The sequence below is a fragment of the Prionailurus viverrinus genome, chromosome A1 (assembly GCF_022837055.1).
Source record: "Prionailurus viverrinus isolate Anna chromosome A1, UM_Priviv_1.0, whole genome shotgun sequence".
NCBI lineage: Eukaryota > Metazoa > Chordata > Mammalia > Carnivora > Felidae > Prionailurus > Prionailurus viverrinus.
In genome coordinates, this window is record NC_062561.1 from 32,802,271 (window position 1) to 32,823,372 (window position 21,102).

The following is a 21,102-nucleotide window of genomic DNA, read 5'->3' on the forward strand; positions in this document are numbered from 1 at the left end:
TGAAATCAAGATGTCTGCAGGACCATGTCCTCTGTGAAGGCTGTAGGAAAGAATTCTTTCTTGCCTCTTCCTAGTGAATGGTGATGGCCAGCAATCCTTGGTGTTCCTCAACTATATCCGCATCACTCCAATTGTTGTCTTCATCTTCACATAATCCTCTTACTTCCATATCTCTGTGTCTCTCCAAATCTCCCTCTCCCTATGAGGACACAGTCATTGGATTTAGAGCCCATCTGAGTGTAGTATGACTTCATTTAGCTTGCTTACATCTGCTCAGATCACATTTACAAATAATGTCACATTCACAGGTTCTGGTGGACATGAATTTTGGAGGGCACACTATTCAGCTCAGTAATGAAACCACTCAGTCACAAGCAGAACTAGATAACTGTGACTTCTAGTTGGATAAGGACGTAAGAACCCCATAACACCAAGAGAAAGCTGCTAAATTCTGCATAATTTCCTCTCAGTAACTTCATTTATAATAAATATTTCTTGTCTTTGGTAAGGAGTGAAAAAGGGAGAAATACAATAAACTTTTGGAGAAAAAAAAGAATCCATTCAGAGGAATTGATAATACAGTCAATTAAAGAAAAATCTACTGTCTTTGAAAATAATTTTAATGTTGTATAAGGGCCACAGAATCAAATCTTTCTGGTTGTGTTAACAGATAAATTGTTGTTGAATCCAGTGTCCATGCTCAAAACCAAATTAAGAACTTCTGTAAAGGGGCATATAAGTGGCTCAGGCAGACTTTGGCTCTGGCCGTGATCTCACAGTTCATGAGTTGGAGCCCAGAGTCGGGCTCTGTGCTGACAGCTCAGAGCCTGGGGCCTGCTTCAGATTCTGTGTGTCCCCCCTCTCTCTTCCTCTCCCTGATCCCTGGCTCGTGCTCTGTCTCTCTCAAAAAATAAATAAACGTTAATTTTTTTTTAAAGAGCTTCTGTAAAAATTAAGGGACTTTTCTTGATGGGGGGAGAAAGGAATTCTTTAACCCTATCCCACCATTCTATAGGTAATGGAGTTTCAAAGAAATTTCCGCACTTTTCAAACTAACCCCTGAGTCCCCAGTTTACCACCTATTGGCACAGTGGCTTTGGGCAAGTTGTTTTGTCCATGACTGTGCTTTCTATTGTGAGTCTCCATGCATCCCAGCCTTCATTAAAGCATACTCCGTAGTTCGATCTCTGATCGTTTCTGAAGGCCATTAGCCATAAAACTCTTAGTTGTCACCTGAACAACAGTAACTGAATGCCCAGCAGCACTTTAAATTTAATACCATCTATTCCGTAAATTTCATCTTTTTAGCCTGAATCCACATCCTCTCATGTCTCCTAAGGTAATGGCATGCTTTCCTTTAAAGCTTAAAGAAATCAGGTCCAATGAACCCATCCCATCAATTTCTTGACAATATCTTTTGATTATATTATTAACAGTTTTGATATTGAAGTATCTAGCATTTAATGAACACTTTCTACATGTCAATAGCTATTTTAAGCAATATTACATATATATGTGTATGTGTATATTTGTACTATGTATGTGTTATATATGAGAATTATTTAACTCTCAAAAAAACCTTATGAAATAGAAGCTATTAGTCAACATATTCTAATGACTATTTCATATTCTAGATGAAATATATTCTAGATGAAACATGTTCTACTGAAACATATTCTAGATGAAAAAAATAATACATACAAAGTCTAGTTTATCTACTCAAGATATACATCTAGTTAGTGAAAAAAAAAAGATTCAAATTCAGGCAGGACCTATTTAGAGCTGGAAAACCAAGTAAATACTCCTCATATTATTTATTACAATTTATTGCTCTTTATTCATTTTTACTTATTCTGAAATTTTATCAAATGAATCACCTATCAGTTTCTGCATTAAGCATACATTTTCTTTTGTGATTTTATTCATGATTCTTTCATTTTCATGAGATTGTTCTCCACTGCATTGACATAAATGTTTCCTTTATCCATAAATTTTAATTAACTCAATCCTTTCCCCTTTTAACTCAATCCTGTCCCCTTTCCCGGGAAGTTATAACTTTTATTGTGAACTCATAACATCTGTTATAGTATATTATATTAATTTGTATTATAATAACTAAACTGTTGAAGTTACTAAGTAGTATATGTTCCAAGCACAATGCTTAGCCTTCTACATATATGTCAAACTGTATATTATTTAATTTTCAAACTGTATACCAGGTACTATAATTATTTCTACTTTATAGACAATAAAACTAAAGTTTAGAGTTAAAATAATTTGCCCAACCTCACATTAGGAGTAGAGTCAGGATTTTAAGAGAGAGTTCAGTGCGATCAACTATAACATATTGTGTCTACATGGGAAATGCATGGCCATTGTCCAGAAATTTGAATTCTTTTATGGGAGATATGACAGACAAAGTCTGATAAGTAAAATAAACATGAGTAAAATAAAGTTTCAATAAAGTCCAAATTAATTTATCATTCAAACTGAGACACTTTGGAAAGCAAAGTTATGCCGTTGATAATTATGTCAAGTCAACATGTTTATATCCAGATTTGGATTCAGAGTCACCCTGAATAAATGGAACTATAAAGTAGTTCATTGTCAATACATGAAAGTTAGATTTCCTGCATGCAAATCATTCTTGCACCAGTTTCTGAACCTGTACAGAAAGAAGCAGAATATGTTTCCAAATGTCTCAGATTGCCCAGACCTCCATCCAACAGGGATATTTTGGCCTATTCAGAGTTTCTAAGCTTCTATACCTTGGAGACACCTTAGTTAATGTGAATCTAGAGAAAAACCTTTTTAGTGAATCTAGAGAAAAACCTTTTATTCACTGTTATTACAAATTTACATTTTACCTTATCAATCTGTCTTATCCACATTTTGGCACAGAGTTTCTAGGATTTTTAGTGAATCTAGAGAAAAACCTTTTATTCACTGTTATTACAAATTTACATTTTACCTTATCAATCTGTCTTATCCACATTTTGGCACAGAGTTTCTAGGATTAAACGCGTGCTTTGTCCTTATTCCTTGCCAAGTTCCTGTTATTACCCCTTATATTTAGAGACCTAACCTGAAACTTTTACCAGTATGATAAGCATACTGTCTCTCTTTCATTGACCAGAGCTTGTTCTCATATTTAGGCTCCTAGATTGGATCTTGTTGATATTGACAAGTCAATTATCAATCCATCTTATTGAGTGTTCACTCATTTGAGAAATAACATTTAGTGCTCAGCTTAACACTCAGAGATCTGCTGATACAATAGCAAACAAGATGGAACCCCTACTAACAAGGAGCTATTACAATCAAGTGGTAAAGACAATAGATACTAAAGTTAACAGCTTCCTCTACCAAACCTCACCTACAAGGCTTTACTTGGAGAGAAAACATTTGCAGTTGGGTCACTTTACTTTGTACCCATATTGCCCTGCTGGACATATTTCATATTGTTCATATATGCTTTCTCCCTGCTACCATGGCAATTTAATTATGCCCCACTACTTTGAGAGAAGCTTAACAGATAGGACTGTATACTTAGTAAGGAATGGTTGAGTCCCAAGTACATAGAAGTTAAAGGACAACTTTTGTTTTTCTTTTGGTTGGTTTTGTATTGCCTATATAAAAGCAAACATATGTCCTCAAATATGAAAAATCACTACAATGTAAACATAGTCAAGAATCTTATTGGTGGAAATTAGAAAATCGTATGTGAACATCTTTAATCCTGGATTTACAGCTTTCACAGTTAACTTCCTAACTTTCAGAAATCTCATTCTCCAAATAGGTAAAATCACTGTATTTTATTTTTTTAAGGTAATGAGACACAAATGCAAAAGTGAATGGAACATCTGTTATAGGCACTGGCATATAATCAAAGTACATTGAACACGGGGGTCCTCATGTGTAATGAAAACAAACCACGGCTGCCTCTGCATCCAGGTACTTGGTGGGTTGCTGCAGAAGCCCTGATGGTGCAGGGTGGCACAGAATTCAAGCAAACCTGACCTAGTTTTTAAGGGAAGACAGAGTGCAACTTTGGGGATCTTTGTATACAGTTGAAAATGAAGAAGTTGGTTTGGCATTGAAGGACCTTGCTAAGGACTCTGACAAGCTAGTAGGTTGCAAAAGTAAAGCAGGAAAGATAATAGAAGAAGTATGTTAAAAAGCAATTGAGCATGAAACAGGAAATGAAAATTATAAGACAATAAGAATTGCCACAGTTGAGTATTTTCACCTCCAAGACTAAGAAAAGGTAAAAAAGCAAAACAATACAAAAAAAAACACTTGTTGGAGGACTGGTTGTATATTAAAAGCAGAGAACTGAAGTCTAACAGAGCTGAAACCTTTGGCTTTCAATAAAACTATATCAAAATTTTCATAAATGAGAAAGAACTTCAATTAGGAGAAACACTTAAAGAACGAGTAGTAACACAATGTAAAAACTATAGTGCTCTAACTAAAGCAGTCTGAAGAGGATGTGAGATAAACTTCAGGTTGGAGAAGAAGAGAAAAATAAAGCCAAAATAAAAGAATAAGAAGAATTTGGAGGATTTATAGACTACGAAGATTATCAGAGAGGGTTGAATAAGTGGTAAATCCAGAAACAACATGCGACTAACCAGACAGGCAGAGCAACCAGAATTCCTCCATCAGAAAGAAAAGCCCTTATTTTACCTATGGGATATCATCAGTAGGGCAGAGCTTTCCTGAAAAGAAAATAATATGGAGTAGTCTTGCTGTGTCTGTTGGACACTGACACATTTTCTGAGTGTTGCAGAGAACTGAATAACTATGCAGTGCTCCAGCTGGATACAGCATGGAGCTACTTCTACTTGGAACAACTGGGATGCTTTGAAATTGCAGGAAAAAAAAAATAAAGTTATCCTAGAACTCCTTTAAAATTGCTGTGATGAAAAACTATCAGAGACTGAACCACATAAAGGAAATTGTGGGAAAGAGAAGGTACTGTTTTTAAGACTTACTTGCTTCTGGGTGTCTGAAATTATCATGATGGAAATGGTGAAGAACCTTGTGAGTATCTCAATAGGGCACATCAACACTTTAAACAGTCCTGTATTGATCTGTCACAAGTTCACAATTTGTTGCAGTTGGGATTTACTGCTGAGGAAGCCTGGCTTGGACTAGGCATGTGACAAGCACATGGATCGGGTAGCCACTCACACTAGCAACCAAAGAGAGGACTTGGCCCAAATAAGAAAAGAGGACAAAGAAGAAAAGACATTAACTGGAGAAAATACTCTTTGAAAGGAATGGGCTACTCTACTATTGTAGCCAAGCATGGCTCTCTATCAGGCCCTGAGGATTGCTCTCAGCAATCACCAGGTGTGTTGGTTAAATGATTCAGATCCTGATACCAACAACCATCAAGAAAGCCCTCTGTAAGGGGTGCCTGTGTGGCTCAGTCGGTTGAGCGTCCAACTTTGGCTCAGATCCTGATCTCATGGTCTGCGAGTTTGAGCCCCGCATCAGGCTCTGTCAGAGCCTGGAGCCCGTTTCAGATTCTGTGTCTCCCTCTCTCTCTGCCCCTCCCCTGCTCATGCTCTGTCTCTCTCTCTCTCTCTGTCAAAAATAGATAAACATTAAAAAAAAATTTTAAGAAGCCTTCTGTAAAATATTAGCCAGTTGGTGCATATGGGCCTTGACATGGTAGCATCATTCTGAATTTCTAATTTTGACAGTTGTATCTTCAAGTCCAAAAATCTTCACAAAGAATTTTCCTTATTTCGGGTTCCATTTAAGAAATATTAGTGTTTGTCTAGACACTTCATAATAGTCCCTCTTAATATATTTAACTTTGTCATGTTAAAAAATGGTAAAATAATCAAAGCAGATTCTCTCTCTTTCAAATCTATGACTTAAATTATATTATGTATGGCAAAACTTTATAGTACATCTAGCCAAAAGATGGTTTTAAAAATATGAATATTTTGTGAGAAATAAAAATGCAAATAATATTTGAATCAAATTATGATTACTTCAAATGAATAAAGATATTTAAATGTAAACAGTTGCTCATCTAGTTTCTATGTTGGCACTAAAAATGCATAATTTTATTTGCCTCTGAATTTCAATGTTTAGTTACTATAATAAATTACTATTACATAATTTTTCCATTTCCAATTTGTGGCGGCAAATAAAACATTAAATATAATCCATGTATTCTTTTTGGTTTACTTATCTATGTATATATTTTGATTCAAATTCATAATATTTTTAAATCATCTAAAAAATTAAATAATAGAACTATTTCTTTTATTTCTTCTACAGAACTTGATGGCTATGGATTTTGTGCACTTAGCCTGTTATGCAAGATGGGATTTTTAGAAATTATGATTTTAATATATGCAGACCATCCTCAATTGAGAATAGGTGGGGTTCTAAAAAAATTGAATTGTGTGAAAGTTTCAACAATGCATGGAACACATGATCTCAAATTAGCAATGTTATATACGAGGCTGAAATGTTTATTATTTTGCCTACCAAAGTTATTATTTCACCTCAGTAATAAACTGGAGCCATAGTAATGTGTTGTATGCCTTCAAACGTAAGCAACCAGAATGAATTTCTTTCTATGATAAAATATATTCTTAAATTTAGCAAGAATAGTCACTCTGTAGCTCATTAATCACTAATCCCCAACAGGTCTCTCCCTGATAAACCCTCAAGCTCCTTTTGCTGACCCCTGCCATCCTGGCTACATGTTGACTAACAAGGGCAGGCACAGAGGTTATAGAGGAAAATGAATCATAGGCACCAGGATTTTGAATATAGGAGTAGACTGATATCCGGGAAGATAGAGAAAGGAAAAATGGGTCAATATTGAGAACAGATCTCTTTCACCTTTCTCAGAATATCTCTTCACTTGCCTTCCTTTTCCTTTCCACTCACACTCCCAAAGATGACCACAGTTTCCTCTACTATTATCCTTGGTTATTATTAGGCTCTTGTTCATTTTAGCGCCTTTATTCAAAAACAGTTGTCACTGAAGTTTTTAATTAAAATTTCTTTTTCAGGGGTGCCTGGGTGGCGCAGTCGGTTGAGCATCCGACTTCAGCCAGGTCACGATCTCGCGGTCCGGGAGTTCCAGCCCCGCGTCAGGCTCTGGGCTGATGGCTCAGAGCCTGGAGCCTGCTTCCGATCCTGTGTCTCCCTCTCTCTCTGCCCCTCGCCCGTTCATGCTCTGTCTCTCTCTGTCCCAAAAATAAATAAACGTTGAAAAAAAAATTAAAAAAAAAAAATTTCTTTTTCAAAGCTAGAGCATGGCCTTTAAAGTTTTTGTTTCATTTTCTATTATAATAAATAGCAAAGAGGAAATGAAAGTATCTTAAACCTTGAACTCCTTCTTTTTAGTCATATAATCTATATATAAAAAGGTATCATTTGTCTTTATGAAAAAAAATTATTTAATACAATTTGTTTGGGCACACAGCAGTTCTAGGCATTTTCTTATGGGGAATCTGGATAGTCTCAGATGTTCTCCATATGTCCTAAATTCTTCTTTTGAAACTAGGTGTCTGGGCCAGGGATATTTTTCTCATGGAGTTGGCTGTATCACAGGATAGAAATCCCAACTGCTCATGCACTTTCTAGCCATTGGTCAACTTATACTTGCTAACATTCAATTGGCTAAAGCCAATTATTTGCAAAATTCAAAGTCAGGGGGTGGAAAAATATCTTCAACATTTTAAATGGGATAAACATCAAAGTCAAATAGTGAAGAGTATAGCTGTGTGGATGCATAAAATAGTGAGGCCATAATTATACCACAATTCTTCAAACACTATCTTGGTGGCATGTTGGAGAAAAGAATTCTGAGATTCATTTAAAATTAAATGGGGTAGGGGCGCCTGGGTGGCGCAATCGGTTAAGCTTCCGACTTCAGCCAGGTCACGATCTCGCGGTCCGGGAGTTCGAGCCCCGCGTCAGGCTCTGGGCTGATGGCTCAGAGCCTGGAACTTGTTTCCTATTCTGTGTCTCCCTCTCTCTCTGCCCCTCCCCCGTTCATGCTCTGTCTCTCTCTGTCCCAAAAATAAATAAACGTTCAAAAAAAAAAGATTAAATGGGGTAGAAGGTGGACAATAACTTTTGTCTTGTTTTTAAAACTTTTATTTTTTAAAAAATTTATATTTGAGAGAGAGAGACAGAGACAGAGTGCGAGAGGGAGACGGATATAGAGAGAGGGAGACACAGAATCTGAAGCAGGCTTCAGGCTCTGAGCTCAGCACAGAGCCTGTCCGGGGCTGGAACCCATGAACTATGAGATCATGACTTAAGCCAAAGTCGGGCGCTTAACCGACCGAGCCACCCAGGTGCCCCAACTTTTTCCCTTCTAATAAGAATTTAGAAACAGATTGATTCTAAAGGGTGACCAATATTTCTGTAACTGATTGAGAAAGGAAGAATGTGCTATGAGAAATGATCAGATTGGTAAAAGACAAGATAGTGGAGAAATTTTGGTCTAGGCTTTGGTCTAAAAAGCTAGATGATTGTGTATTTAATTCTGTATGTAATAGTATGTATGTAATAATAAGTTATGGAAGATTTTTTTTTAATTTTTTTTTAATGTTTATTTTTGAGACAGAGAGAGACAGAGCATGAACGGGGGAGGGTCAGAGAGAGGGAGACACAGAATCTGAAACAGGCTCCAGGCTCTGAGCTGTCAGCACAGAGCCCGACGCGGGGCTCGAACTCACAGATTGTGAGATCATGACCTGAGCCGAAGTCAGCCTCTCAACCGACTGAGCCACCCAGGCGCCCCAGTTATGGAAGATTTTGAACAGAGTAATGGCATACTGGCTTATTTATGAAAGGAACATACTGGCTGCTATTTTGGTCTGAGTAATTGGAAGCATGTAGTTTTCATTTACTGAGGGCTTGGGTACTTAAACATAATATTATTATCCTCTATCTAAACACTGATATTTTGTATTTAAAAATACATTTACAAAATAAAAAATACTTGAAAGGTATTTAAAGTTATCAGCTAGGGGTTTGTTTCGGGTTTTTTTGGAGTTTTAGATATAATTTATTGAAAAAGTCATTTTTGTTGTTTCTCTGGAATATTATTCCTTTACAATCACTTTATTTTTTTTCTTTGCAAATTTTTATTTAAATTCTAGTTAGTTCACATACAGTACAATATTGGTTTCAGGAGTAGAATTCAATGATTCATCACTTACATACAACCCCCAGTGCCCATCACAAGTGCCCTCCTTAATACCCATCCCCTATCTAGCCCATCCCCACCCACCTCCCTCCATCAACCCTCAGTTGTTCTCTGTCACTCAGAGTCTCTTTTTTTTAAGTTTATTTATTTATTTTGAGAGAGACAGAGACAGCATGAGTGGGGGAGAGGCAGAGAGAGAGGGAGAGGGAGAGAGAGAGAATCCCAAGCAGGCTCCATTCTACCAGTGCAGAGTGTGAGGTGGGGCTCAAACACGCAAAGGCATGAGATCATGACCTGAGCCAAAGCCAAGATTCAGATGCTTAACTGAGCCACCCAGGCACCCCATTCAGAGTCTCTAATGGTTTGTCTGTCTCTCTTTTTTTCCATATGTTCATCTGTTTTGCTTCTTAAATTGCACACGTGAGTGAAAATCATTTGTCTTTCTCTGCCTGACTTATTTCGCTTAGCGTAATACACTCTAGCTCCACCCAAGTTGTTGCAAATGGCAAGATTTCATTCTCTTTGATGGCTGAGTAATATTCCGTTGTGTGTATGTATGTATGTATGTATGTGTGTGTGTATACATAATCTTTAGCCATTCATTAGTAGATGGACATTTGTGCTCTTTCCACAGTTTGGTGATTGTTGCTAATGCTGCTGTAAACATTTGGGTGCATGTACCCCTTCAAAGCAGTATTTTTCTATCCTTTGAGAAAATACCTAGTAGTGCAAATGCTGGGTGCAAATGTAGGGTATTTCTAGTTTTAATTTTTTGAGGAACCTCCATACTGTTTTCCAACATGGCTGCACCAGTTTGCATTCCCACCAACAGTGCAAGAGGATTCATCTTTCTCCACATCCTCACCAACATCTGTTGTTTCTTGTGTTGTTGATTTTAGCCATTCTGACAAGTATGAGGTGGTATCTCAGTGTGGTTTTGATTTGTATTTCCCTGATGATGAGTGATGTTGGGCATCTTTTCATGTGTCTGTTAACTATTTGTATGTCTTCTTCTTTGGAAAAATGTCTGTTCCTGTCTGCCCATTTCTTACCTGGGTTGTTTGGTTTTTGGGTGTTGAGTTTGATAAGTTCATTATAGCTTTTGGATACCTAACCCTTTTCCAGATACGTCATTTGCAGATATCTTCTCCCATTCTGTCAGTTGCTTTTTATTTTTGTTTATTGTTCCTTCACTGTGTAGATTTTTATCTTGATAAAGTCCTGATTGTTCATTTTTGGTTTTGTGTCCCTTGCCTCTGGAGATGTGTCTAGCAAGAAGTTCCTGGCTGAGGTCAAGGAGGTTGTTGCCTGTGTTGTCCTCTAGGATTTTGATGGTTTCCTGTTTCTGGGTGTTTTATTCTGTTCCATTGATCTATGTGTCTGTTTTTGTGCCAGTAACATACTGTCTTGATTACTAAAGGTTTGTGATGTAGCTTGAATTCTGGAATTGTGGTGTCTCCAGCTTTGCTTTTTCTTTCTCGGGAATTCTTTGGCTATTCAGGGTCTTTTGTTGTTCCATACAAGTTTTAGGATTATTTGTTCTAGCTCTGTGAGAAATGCTGGTGGTATTTTGATAAGGATTACATTAAATGTATAGATTGCTTTGGGTATTCAATGACATGATACTCTATGCAGAAATCCCAAAAGACTTCACCAAAAAATTTGCTAGAACTAATACGTGAATTCAGCAAAGTCACAGGATATAAAATCAAGGTACAGAAATTTGTTGCATTTCTATACACCATAATGAAGCAGCAGAAAAAGAAATCAGGGAATCGATCCCATTTACAGTGACACCAAAAATAATAAGATACCTAGGACTAAACTAACCAACGAGGTAAAAGATCTGTACTCTGAAAACTATAGAATACTTATGAAAGAAATTGAAGAGGACACAGAAAAATGGAAAAACATTCCATGCTTATGGATTATAAGAACAAACATTATTAAAAAAACTAGGGAATTTTAAATGTAAAATAAGAGTGAAGAGGTTGTGGTTATATACTAATTCCTATAGCTGATTGCAAGGCCACAGGTGGTATTTTCAACTGCTTTTCTCTTTTATCTATGCCATGTTTCCTTTGCTCTCAGGCGGCACCACAGAATACTTTATCTGGTAAGCTATTCCAAAATACCTCATGCATGTAATTTGTTTTTTGTTTTTGTTTGTTTGTTTGCACAAGATCAGTGGGCATGCACAGTCTTAGATTACAAGGAGTAGACCATATACTCTCAAGTAGGTCGTGGATATGATCACAAGATTCACCTCTTCATTCTATTTTTCACCCTCTGGATCCTTGTATTTTGTCTGGGAAGAAAAATGATGCCCCATATTAGTCAGTTGCTATGATTTAGGATAAGAAAAAAAAAACCTTTCAAGTTGTTGTCACCATTTAGAATATTAGATATGTATTTTATATTAATTCCAGTGTACTCTAGGGCAACTACTTCTGAAAGATGGAATACATGTCAAGATTGGTGAGTCCCATGAGTAATAGTGTACAACCTTGTATCTTTAATTTTAAAAATCATTTTGATCATAAGTATTATTGTTGGTTATATCATAATATTAAATAACACATTTAGTAATTTTCATAAGGTAATGCTTTCTAAAGTATAGTGTGTATAATGGTGATTTCCAATCAGTAATGTCTCTTTTTCAGGGTGGGAAACATTCAGTGTAAAAAAAAAATCCACCATACTATTTGATTGTCTGAGGGGATGATGACACATGGAATTGGTTCATGTCACTGGAAAATTCTACATCTACTAGTGTTGTCAATCAGGTCAGCCTTGATAAGGGGAAGTCAATATTCGGCTATGTACAGTGTTTATCCCTGCTGCCACTATCACTTGGTTCATGAGTCCTTTGTGGGAAAACTGAGTGTGGCAGGGTAAAGGGTTATTTGACATTTATAGGCTTTCCTATAGTTGAAGGCTTTTTTGAGCATTCATACAGGATGAAGATATCACACTCTTGGAATATTTGAAGCTGAGCACTTGCTTCCCTTTTTCCCAAAGCTGATCATTAGATTTCTAATATTGCTCTTAAAAACTCACTTAAAATATAGTCTATTAGCCCCAAATGTTAGACATCCTTACCTCTAACCATCTCTTCTAATAGAGGTGGCAGTGAGATATATCATTAACATTTTCAGCCCAGGAGTGTCTCACCAAAATATTGCATGTTGTGCTGGTGCTAGAAAATTTTAAAGGTCTGTCTTTAAAATAAGACTATTTTTTTTCTGCATTATCTGTATATTTGTAATGTCTATGAAGCCATAAGTGTAGATTGAGGAAAGTGATAGGGTGGATATTTTAGGCTAATAAGCTGTGTGCTCATGCAACCTACTTGTGCCTTCAAACTTATTTGAACCTAGCCTCATCTCTAATGTTCAATAATAAATATTGTTCACTGTGCATACAACACCAGCTCGTGATGGGCACTCAAGTGATATCACCTGGAGTGATCACCTGGTATCTCAGAGTAAACCACTCAGTTTATGTTAGTGCTCAGAAAAGCTAGGAACAACTTTTTAAAAAGGTATCTTTCCTTCTTTCCCCAAGATATCATGGATTATCTCCAGAACTCTAGGGGCATCTACTTAGGATTTCCAGTAAGAGTTTCTTATGGATTAAAGAGAATTCTACTCTGTCATATACTTGTTCGGGTCACTATATATAATCACGAAGATTGGGCACTGTCTAATTCCAAGGAATCTCCCACATTTTTGTCAGCTTTGAATGGTATCCTTGGAGTTGCACAGTGAATGGAACTAATGCAGCCTGAGCATTGTACCTGTTGCCTCAAATAGTCCAGTAGTAGAGATGAGTATGCCACTGTCTGGAGAAGATTGAGAACCTTCACTTCCTTTAGATTCCACATAAAGTAGAAAGCTTCCATGTTTCCCAATATACATTTGTGTCCAAAATATCAATTTGTCTCCAAATTGTTAAAATATGCAATAGGTATGATATATCTTTTGCAATAACAAAATATGCTGAGGGCAGTACTTGGTACTTTACCTTGGATAATTTATTATAATATAAACCAAGACTACTTGACCTCTAAGACCATCATTGAATTGGGTATCTTAACTTTTTGTTATTCTTTTATTAACTCATAACTTGGGATATTTGGTGTTTGGGGAATGTCTGCTGATTCTAGTTTTCCAAATGTTAGTAGAATGCTGTCACAGTGTAATTGAGAGTAGGACCTCCTATGGCATGATAAGATGATGATCAAAGTCCTTGTGGACTAAACTGTGGCCCAAGTCAGGGAGTTGACATTATAAGCTGAATGTGTGATAATATTACTGGCAGGTGAAAATATAGTTTCTAATAATCTCTGCTTGTTAGGATGGGTACAAGAGGACATTCTAGATCAATAGCTACATACCAGTCAAGGGCTGTGTTGATTTCTTTAGTAAAAGTAGACATCTAAATTAACAGACGAAATTGAATTAAGTTTATAATAAGCTTAATGTATTAAAAAAACAGTATCTCATCTGTGTTCTATTTAGGGAAACAGATAAGTTATGTATAGGAATCACCATCTTTCCTTGGTCATCTAAAGCTCAATAGTAATGTTTATGATGACTGCAAGAATATGTTATTGCTTTTGGCTTACTGTTTGAAAAAAGAAAGCAGTTCCATTGGGTTTCATTAGACTCTTCCTATCATAAATGCTGTTTTATATGGGTAACTACTTCAACCATAAATTCAGAAACTAGAGATTTAACAGACCACCATACCAATTATGTGTCAGGTGAAAATTTAATTTTCCCTCCTCAGTGCACAACGGTGTTATCCTGGACCACAGAAATAAACATTAATTTAGAGATGGTATCCAATCTAATCAATTTCCTAAATTTTGGTTATTTCCCTTTTAGCAGTGATTAATGATCCTGGTGAATGTTTGCAGGTGAATTTCTGTAGTGATAGAAGTATTTATAGTACACATTTGCATGTTATTTCTCAAAATTACCTACGATTATTCTATTTCTAGATACTCTAAAGTCTATGAAGTAACTCAGGTATAGGAACTGAAATTAGGTATAGAAATGATTCTTAATGTCAGTGCTCTGTTTGCCAAACCTAGCATAAACTTTGGTTGTGAATAAGGCAGAATCTGTTTGAAATATCAATCTCAGTCCTATAGACTCCATGATAAATTAGCAACCTTCCTGTTTGATAATTCCTGTTTATCAAATCAGTCTGGTGATTTCTCTGATCTCATTTCTGGCCTATCCATTTTGTATCTGGGGTTAAATTTCAAGTGTTGCACCCCATCAACAAGCCATCCCCAGGAGCAGTGCCATTCCTGCCTTTTCACAGATGCATGTACTCTTCTCACTAAAGGTGTTCTCGAGGCTTTGGTGAGTGTAATGTTTTCTGGGTCTCCTTAGTTTGGGGAATAGTTTAAGATATTATATGTGAGAAATGCATCCTTAAGTCCTTTTCTTCCTTCATCTACATATTCAAAGGCATTTTTAGGTTGTCCACTTATGTTAGTGTGAATGATCTTTCATCAGGATTTTAGTAACCATGCAAGTAAATTAAATGATTGTTTCTATGCAAGATTTTATATATATATATATATATATATATATATATATATATATATATAACACACTGTATTCTTTTTTGATACAAGCTTTTTTCTCTGGCATTTGAATATGTAATTTCATACATCTGCTGGAATCTGATTTTAGTTAAAGATAATAAGAGAGCTGTTGAGTATGGAAAATGGGAAGGATTGAATTCTCTTTGGAAGAAACGGCTTTGGTCAAATAATTTTAAGATTTTTGAGTAGGACAGGAATAGTCGCATAAGACAGAGGTAATGTCTCGGTTGGAAATAAAGGTTAGAGTCTGGATATTTGGTGTATTTTAAGACATCCAAATCTCTCAATAGGTCCTTATGCCTACATTCAGGGTTTTATTCTTTTCCTTATCAAAGCTTTGTCACATTTGATGCATTGTCAGGTTGTTAATTCAACCTACATAAATTGAAAACCCTTAGGATCAAGTTTTAGTTTGATTTTCATCTATCTCAGCCTAGAGGCAAAAAGAAATGAGAGATACTGAAAATCCTTGGTTGTCTGTCTGAGTTTTGAGCTGAGAATTTAGAACCTTGAGCTTGTTACAGTTTTCTTTAAGCTATTCAGAAAAATTAAAAGCAACCAGCCCACCCTAGAGCCTTGGATTCCTCATACTCTTCATTCTGTTCTTTTTAGAGGTGACTCAATCTCTCAAAGCCTTGTCATTAATAGACACTTTATTCTAGGTGACCACAGGTAATAATTTAATTAGCTGTTTTTCTGCTAAATGTCATGGGCTGCCAGAATCCCATGTCTTAATCCAACTGGAATCTTCTCTGCCTTTAGCCACAAACCATAAAACAAATGCCACCTTCCTATCATGCTCCTAAAGTTTTCTGACCCACAATTAATCCAGTTACCAATTTTTATATCAGTCAACAGTCTTAATTGTAAATGATCAAAGCTTATTCTATATTATTAACTAAGTGATTCATTAAATATTGAGTAACTCAAAATATTTTTGAGGGCCAAGGACCTCTGGTCTAAGCTATCAGAAACAGTACCTCCGAAAATGAAATAATCCAAAATTTCAATTGTATTATAATTTCTGACACCTCTGTCAGGAAATTAATCCAGGGGCCATCTAAAGTGTAACCTGTCACTGATGAGACAGAGACAGAGAAAGAGAGGGAGACACAGAGAGCATGAAAGAATTTAAATCCTGGAAAACTGAAATGATTGAAAAATGTTCAGTACACTGGCAATCCTTGTTTATTGTTCAAATTTAAGTCTAAAACCTTTAAACAGCTGCTTATGAGTTCTTTATAGGTTTGTTGGCCTTTTTTGGAATTTTTAAATTTAGACTGGTAGAATGGAAAACAGACCTCCACTTTGGAGGGTAGCTATTGCTAGACTACAGATATGGAAACTTTGGTTGCCGTTGTCTACATATATGGGGTCAAAGTCAAAGCCAGCAAATGAGGAAGGGTTGGCAGGAGTTATCTACTCTTGATAGATCTTAATCTGATCCTTATTTTACCCTCTACTCCATACTGTTTTTACTCAGTATGTGGGATTTCTTTTTTTTTTCTCCCACAGGAAAACACATATAGAGTTCCAAATTATTTATTTATTCTTGTACTATTAAAAAATAATTTCAGTGGAGCTACCACAGTGTTATATTAGTTTTAGTTGTAAAATATAGTGATTCAACCATCCCGTACATTACTCAGTGCTTATTATGATGTGTACTCTTAATCCCCATCACCTATTTCACTCATCCTCCCCACCCAACCTCCCCACCCACCCACCTCTGGTAGCCATCAGTTTGTTTTCTAAAGTTAAATTAAAAAAAAATTAAAGTTTGTTTATTTTTTGAGAGAGAGAGACAGAGTGTGAGCAGGAGAGGGGGAGTCACAGAATCCAAAGCAGGCTCCAGGCTCTGAGCTGTCAGCACAGAACCCAAGGTGAGGCTTGAACTCATGAACTGCAAGATGATGACCTGAGCCAAAGTTAGATGAAGTCAGATTAACTGACTGAGCCACCCCAGTGCCCCTGTTTTCTATAGTTAAGAATGTTTCTTCATTTCTATCTTTCTCTCTCTCTCGCTCTCTCTCTCTCTCGCTCTTAATCTCCCCCTCTCTCTCTCTCTTTTTCCTATGCTTATTTGTTTTGTTTCTTAAAAAAATTTTTTTTGTTTATTTATTATTGAGAGACAGAGAGAGACAGAGCATGAGCATGGGAAGGGCAGAAAGAGGGGGAACAGAATTGGAAGATGGTCCCAGGCTCTGAGCTGTCAGCACAGAGCCCAACGAGGGGCTCAAACTCATAAACCTCTAGATCATGACCTGAGCAGAAGTTGGATGCTTAACCAACTGAGAAACCCAGGTGCCTATGTTTTGTTTCTCAAACATACGGTATCATGTGAAATCATATGGTATCTGCCTTTCTCTTCCTGATTTATACTCTCTAGCTCCATCAATCCATGTCTTTGCAAATGGCAAGATTTCATTCTTTTTGACGGCTTTTTTGTAGCTGAATAATAACATATATATGTATATGTTATTTATAATATTTATTTATTTTTATAAATAAATTTATTTATTTATCCATTCATCTGTCAGTGGAGACCTGGGCTACTTCTATATTTTGGCTGTTGTAGATAATGCTGCAATAAACATAGGGGTCCATGTATCCCTTTGAATTTGTGTTTTTGTATTTTTTGGGTAAGTACCTAGCAGTGTGATTGTTGGATTGTAGTATCTGGGGTTTCTAAATCCTAAATTCTAAATCCTAAATCTGTATATGAATCTGTAAAGGCTAAAAGCCTCTCTTCCTAAGTGAGTGTCAATGCCTAGTTTTGGTAGGATTCTTTCTTACCATAAATATAGTAGGGAGGTTTGTGTACCACTCTTTTATCTTGATTTAAGAGTTAAGTATCTAAAATGCAATTGCAGAGTTTAAATCAGCTTTATAAATAAGAGAAACACAATGATGAAAATTAAATCAATGTTGAGCAGTTATATTTTACTCTACATTCCCAGTTTTCATGTGTTACTATGAGTACTTTTTACTTTACTTTTAACCTTTAAAATTGTCACAATGATTAACCAAATGAACATTTCCATGACTAAAATTTTTTTGAGAAAATATGTAGTTGCCAGTGCTTTATGCTACTCCTCTTACACTAAATTTGACCTCATATGACCTTGGAATTAAATTGGATTGCCTGATATTTGAGGTGAGAGACCAAATTAATCTATGGCAATAAGCATCGAGACAATAGTTGGCTACCCACAATCAGTTCACCATTTTTAAGATCACCAGTAATGTTGAAAAGATTAAAAAATCTTTCTGTTGCTAATTTCTCATGAGTTTGTTCAAATAATAATCTAAAAACTCTTTACATTGCAAAGATTGATTTTGAAATTGTGATTCAAGTCATTTGTCTCTTCCTCATCCATTTCATTTTTTTTATTAAAATTTTTTTTTTAATGTTTATTTTTGAGAGAGAGAGAGGAGAGGCAGGCTACAAGTGGGGGCGGGGCAGAGAGAGAGAGGGAGACACAGAATCCAGAAGCAGGCTTCAGGCTCTGAGTTGTCAGCACAGAGCCTGACACAACATGGGGCTTGAACCCATGACTATGAGATCATGACCTGAGACAAAGTCAATCGCTTAACCACCTGAGCCACCCAGGTGCCCCTTCCTCATCCATTTTCGAAACTTAATAAAGTGATTTTTCTTTTAATTTGGAATGTTAAAAATGAGCAGCAGATTCAGAGGTCTTTCTGAAATTTGCACTTCAAAAATAATAATTTTACTTCACATATTAGGAGCAACCTACATTTATGTAAAAATGAATATATTTAATTACATTAATTTACCTGTCATCTGAGTTACTTAAGCATACAAAATTGTATTTGCATTTTTTATATTATATTCACTGTTTTTTTTTTTTCACTTTTGCCTTTCCAAACTAGCAGTAAATGACTTTTTTAAAGAGTGAACCTAACTTCTTATCAATGACCAAGTGAAATAGGGTTAATATTAAGTATAGGATTTTTTTTCATTTATTCCAATCACTCCTTTTTGAGGATTGAAGGAAGAACTAGAATTTAGTGTTAACGTGTATTTCTGGCTGGCTGGGAAAGTCTTCTTTAAAAATAATTGTTTTAGTAATTAATGACCGTGGAGATTGTAACTTCTCTAAATTCACGACCTTGGTATTAAGACACAGAAAGAGGTTGCATGTGGTCTGTAACTGACCTGTAGAGATGGTTAAACAGCCACACCATGAAACCTAAAGGTAGTAGGTATGAACTGTGTTAGTTTGCAAGGGCTACCATAATGAAGTAACCATGACCTGGGGGCTTCAATAACAGAAATATATTTTCTATTGGTTCTGGAGGCTAGAAAGCTGAGATCGAGGTGTGGCAAGGTCAGTTTCTTCTCAGGCCTCTCTCCTTGCCTTGCAGGTGATCATCTCCCTGTGTCCTCACATGTCCTTTCATCTGTGTATGTGTCCTATTCTCCTTTTCTTACAAGGACAGTGGTCATATTGGATTAGGACTCACCCCAATGACACTTCATCTTAAACACCTCTTTAAGGAACCTCTCTCTAAATACTGTCACATTCTGACATACTGGGGATTAGGATTTCAGCATGTGAATGTGAGGGCCACACATTTCACCCTATGATACCAACCAAAATGTTCACAGAAGTCTTCATCCACAGATTTTTTGAGCCCCAAAAAGAGCACACACTAAGCCATGCCAAAATTCTACCACTTGGGATAGCAACCTTTCTAGTGAAGAAGAAATTATATTTTGGGCCTTGATGTGAATTACAAATCTCTGTTCACTAATTTAAATTTATCATTTTTGTTCATATTTGCCCTCCTTGCTCAAGTAATTGATTCTCTGATAAGTGGTATACTAGTAAATGTAATGGTAGCCTATCAACATGCACAGTACAGTATCATTTCTTTATTGTTGTTTACATACACATTTATTCTTACTTTTTAAAATTATTGTCAAAGTTTTTGTTTTTAAATTTACATCCAAGTTAGTTAACATAGAGTGTAATGATGATTTCAGGAGTAGAATTTAGTGATTCATCACTTACATATAACACCCAGTGATCATCCCAACAAGTTTCCTCCTTAGTGCCCTTTGCCCATTTAGCCCTTCCCCCCCCACACACCTAACACCCCTCCAGCAATCCTCAGTTTGTTTTCTGTATTTAAGCGTCTCTTATGGTTTTTCCCCTTCTTAGTTTTTATATTATTTTTGCTTCCCTTCCCATATGTGCATCTCTTTTGATCTTAAATTCCACATATGAGTGAAGTTATATGATATTTGTCTTTCTCTGACTTATTTCTCTTAGCATAATACCCTCTAATTCCATCCACATTGTTGCAAATGGCAAGATTTCATTCTTTTTGATAGCCAGTAATACTGCATTGTATACATATACTGCTTCTTTATCCATTCATCAGTCAATGGACACTTGGGCTCTTTCCGTATTTTGTCTATTGTCAATAGTGCTGCTATAAACATTGAAGTTCATGTGCCCCTTTGAAGTAGCACTCCTGTGTCCTTTGGATCAATACCTAGTAGTGCAATACTGGGTCATAGGGTAGTGTTATTTTTAATTTTTTGAGGAACCTCCATACTGTTTTCCAGAATGGCTGCACCAGTTTGCATTCCCACCAGGTGTCCAAAAGGGTTCCCCTTTCATCGCATCCTTACCAACATCTGTTGTTGCCTGAGTTGTTAATTTTGGCCATTCTGAGAGGTGTGAGGTGGTATCTCATTATGGTTTTGATCTGTGTTTCCCTGTTGATGATGAGGAATTTGGGCATTTTTTGATGTGCCTGTTAGCCATCTGGATGTTTTCTTTGGAGAAGTGTCTATTCATGTCTTTTGCCCATTTCTTCACTGGATTATATGTTTTTTTGGGGGGGTGTTGAGATTGGTAAATTCGTTATAGATTTTGGATACTAACCCTTTATCTTATATGTCATTTGCAAATATCTTCTCCCATTCTGTCAGTTGCCTTTTAGTTTTGTTGACTGTGTTTTTTTGTTTGTTTTTTGTTTTTTGTTTTTTGTTTTGTTTTGTCTTGATGAGGTCCCAGTAGTTCATTTGGCTTTTGTTTCCCTTGCCTCTGGGGACATGTCAAGTAAGAAATTGCTGTGGCTGAGTTCAAAGAGGTTGTTGCCTGTTTTCTCTTCTAGGATTTTCATGCCTTCCTGTCTTACATTTATGTTTTTCATCCATTTTGTGTTTATTTTTATGTTTGGTGTAAGAAAGTAGTCCATGTTCATTCTTCTGTTGTTGCTGTTCAGTTTTCCA

General features: G+C 36.2%; 1 pseudogene; it reads left to right on the top strand.

The window, feature by feature from the left end:
- Positions 1 to 24: 24 nt before the first annotated feature.
- Positions 25 to 5,418, top strand: LOC125163558 (NEDD8 ultimate buster 1-like; annotated as a pseudogene).
- Positions 5,419 to 21,102: the final 15,684 nt, after the last annotated feature.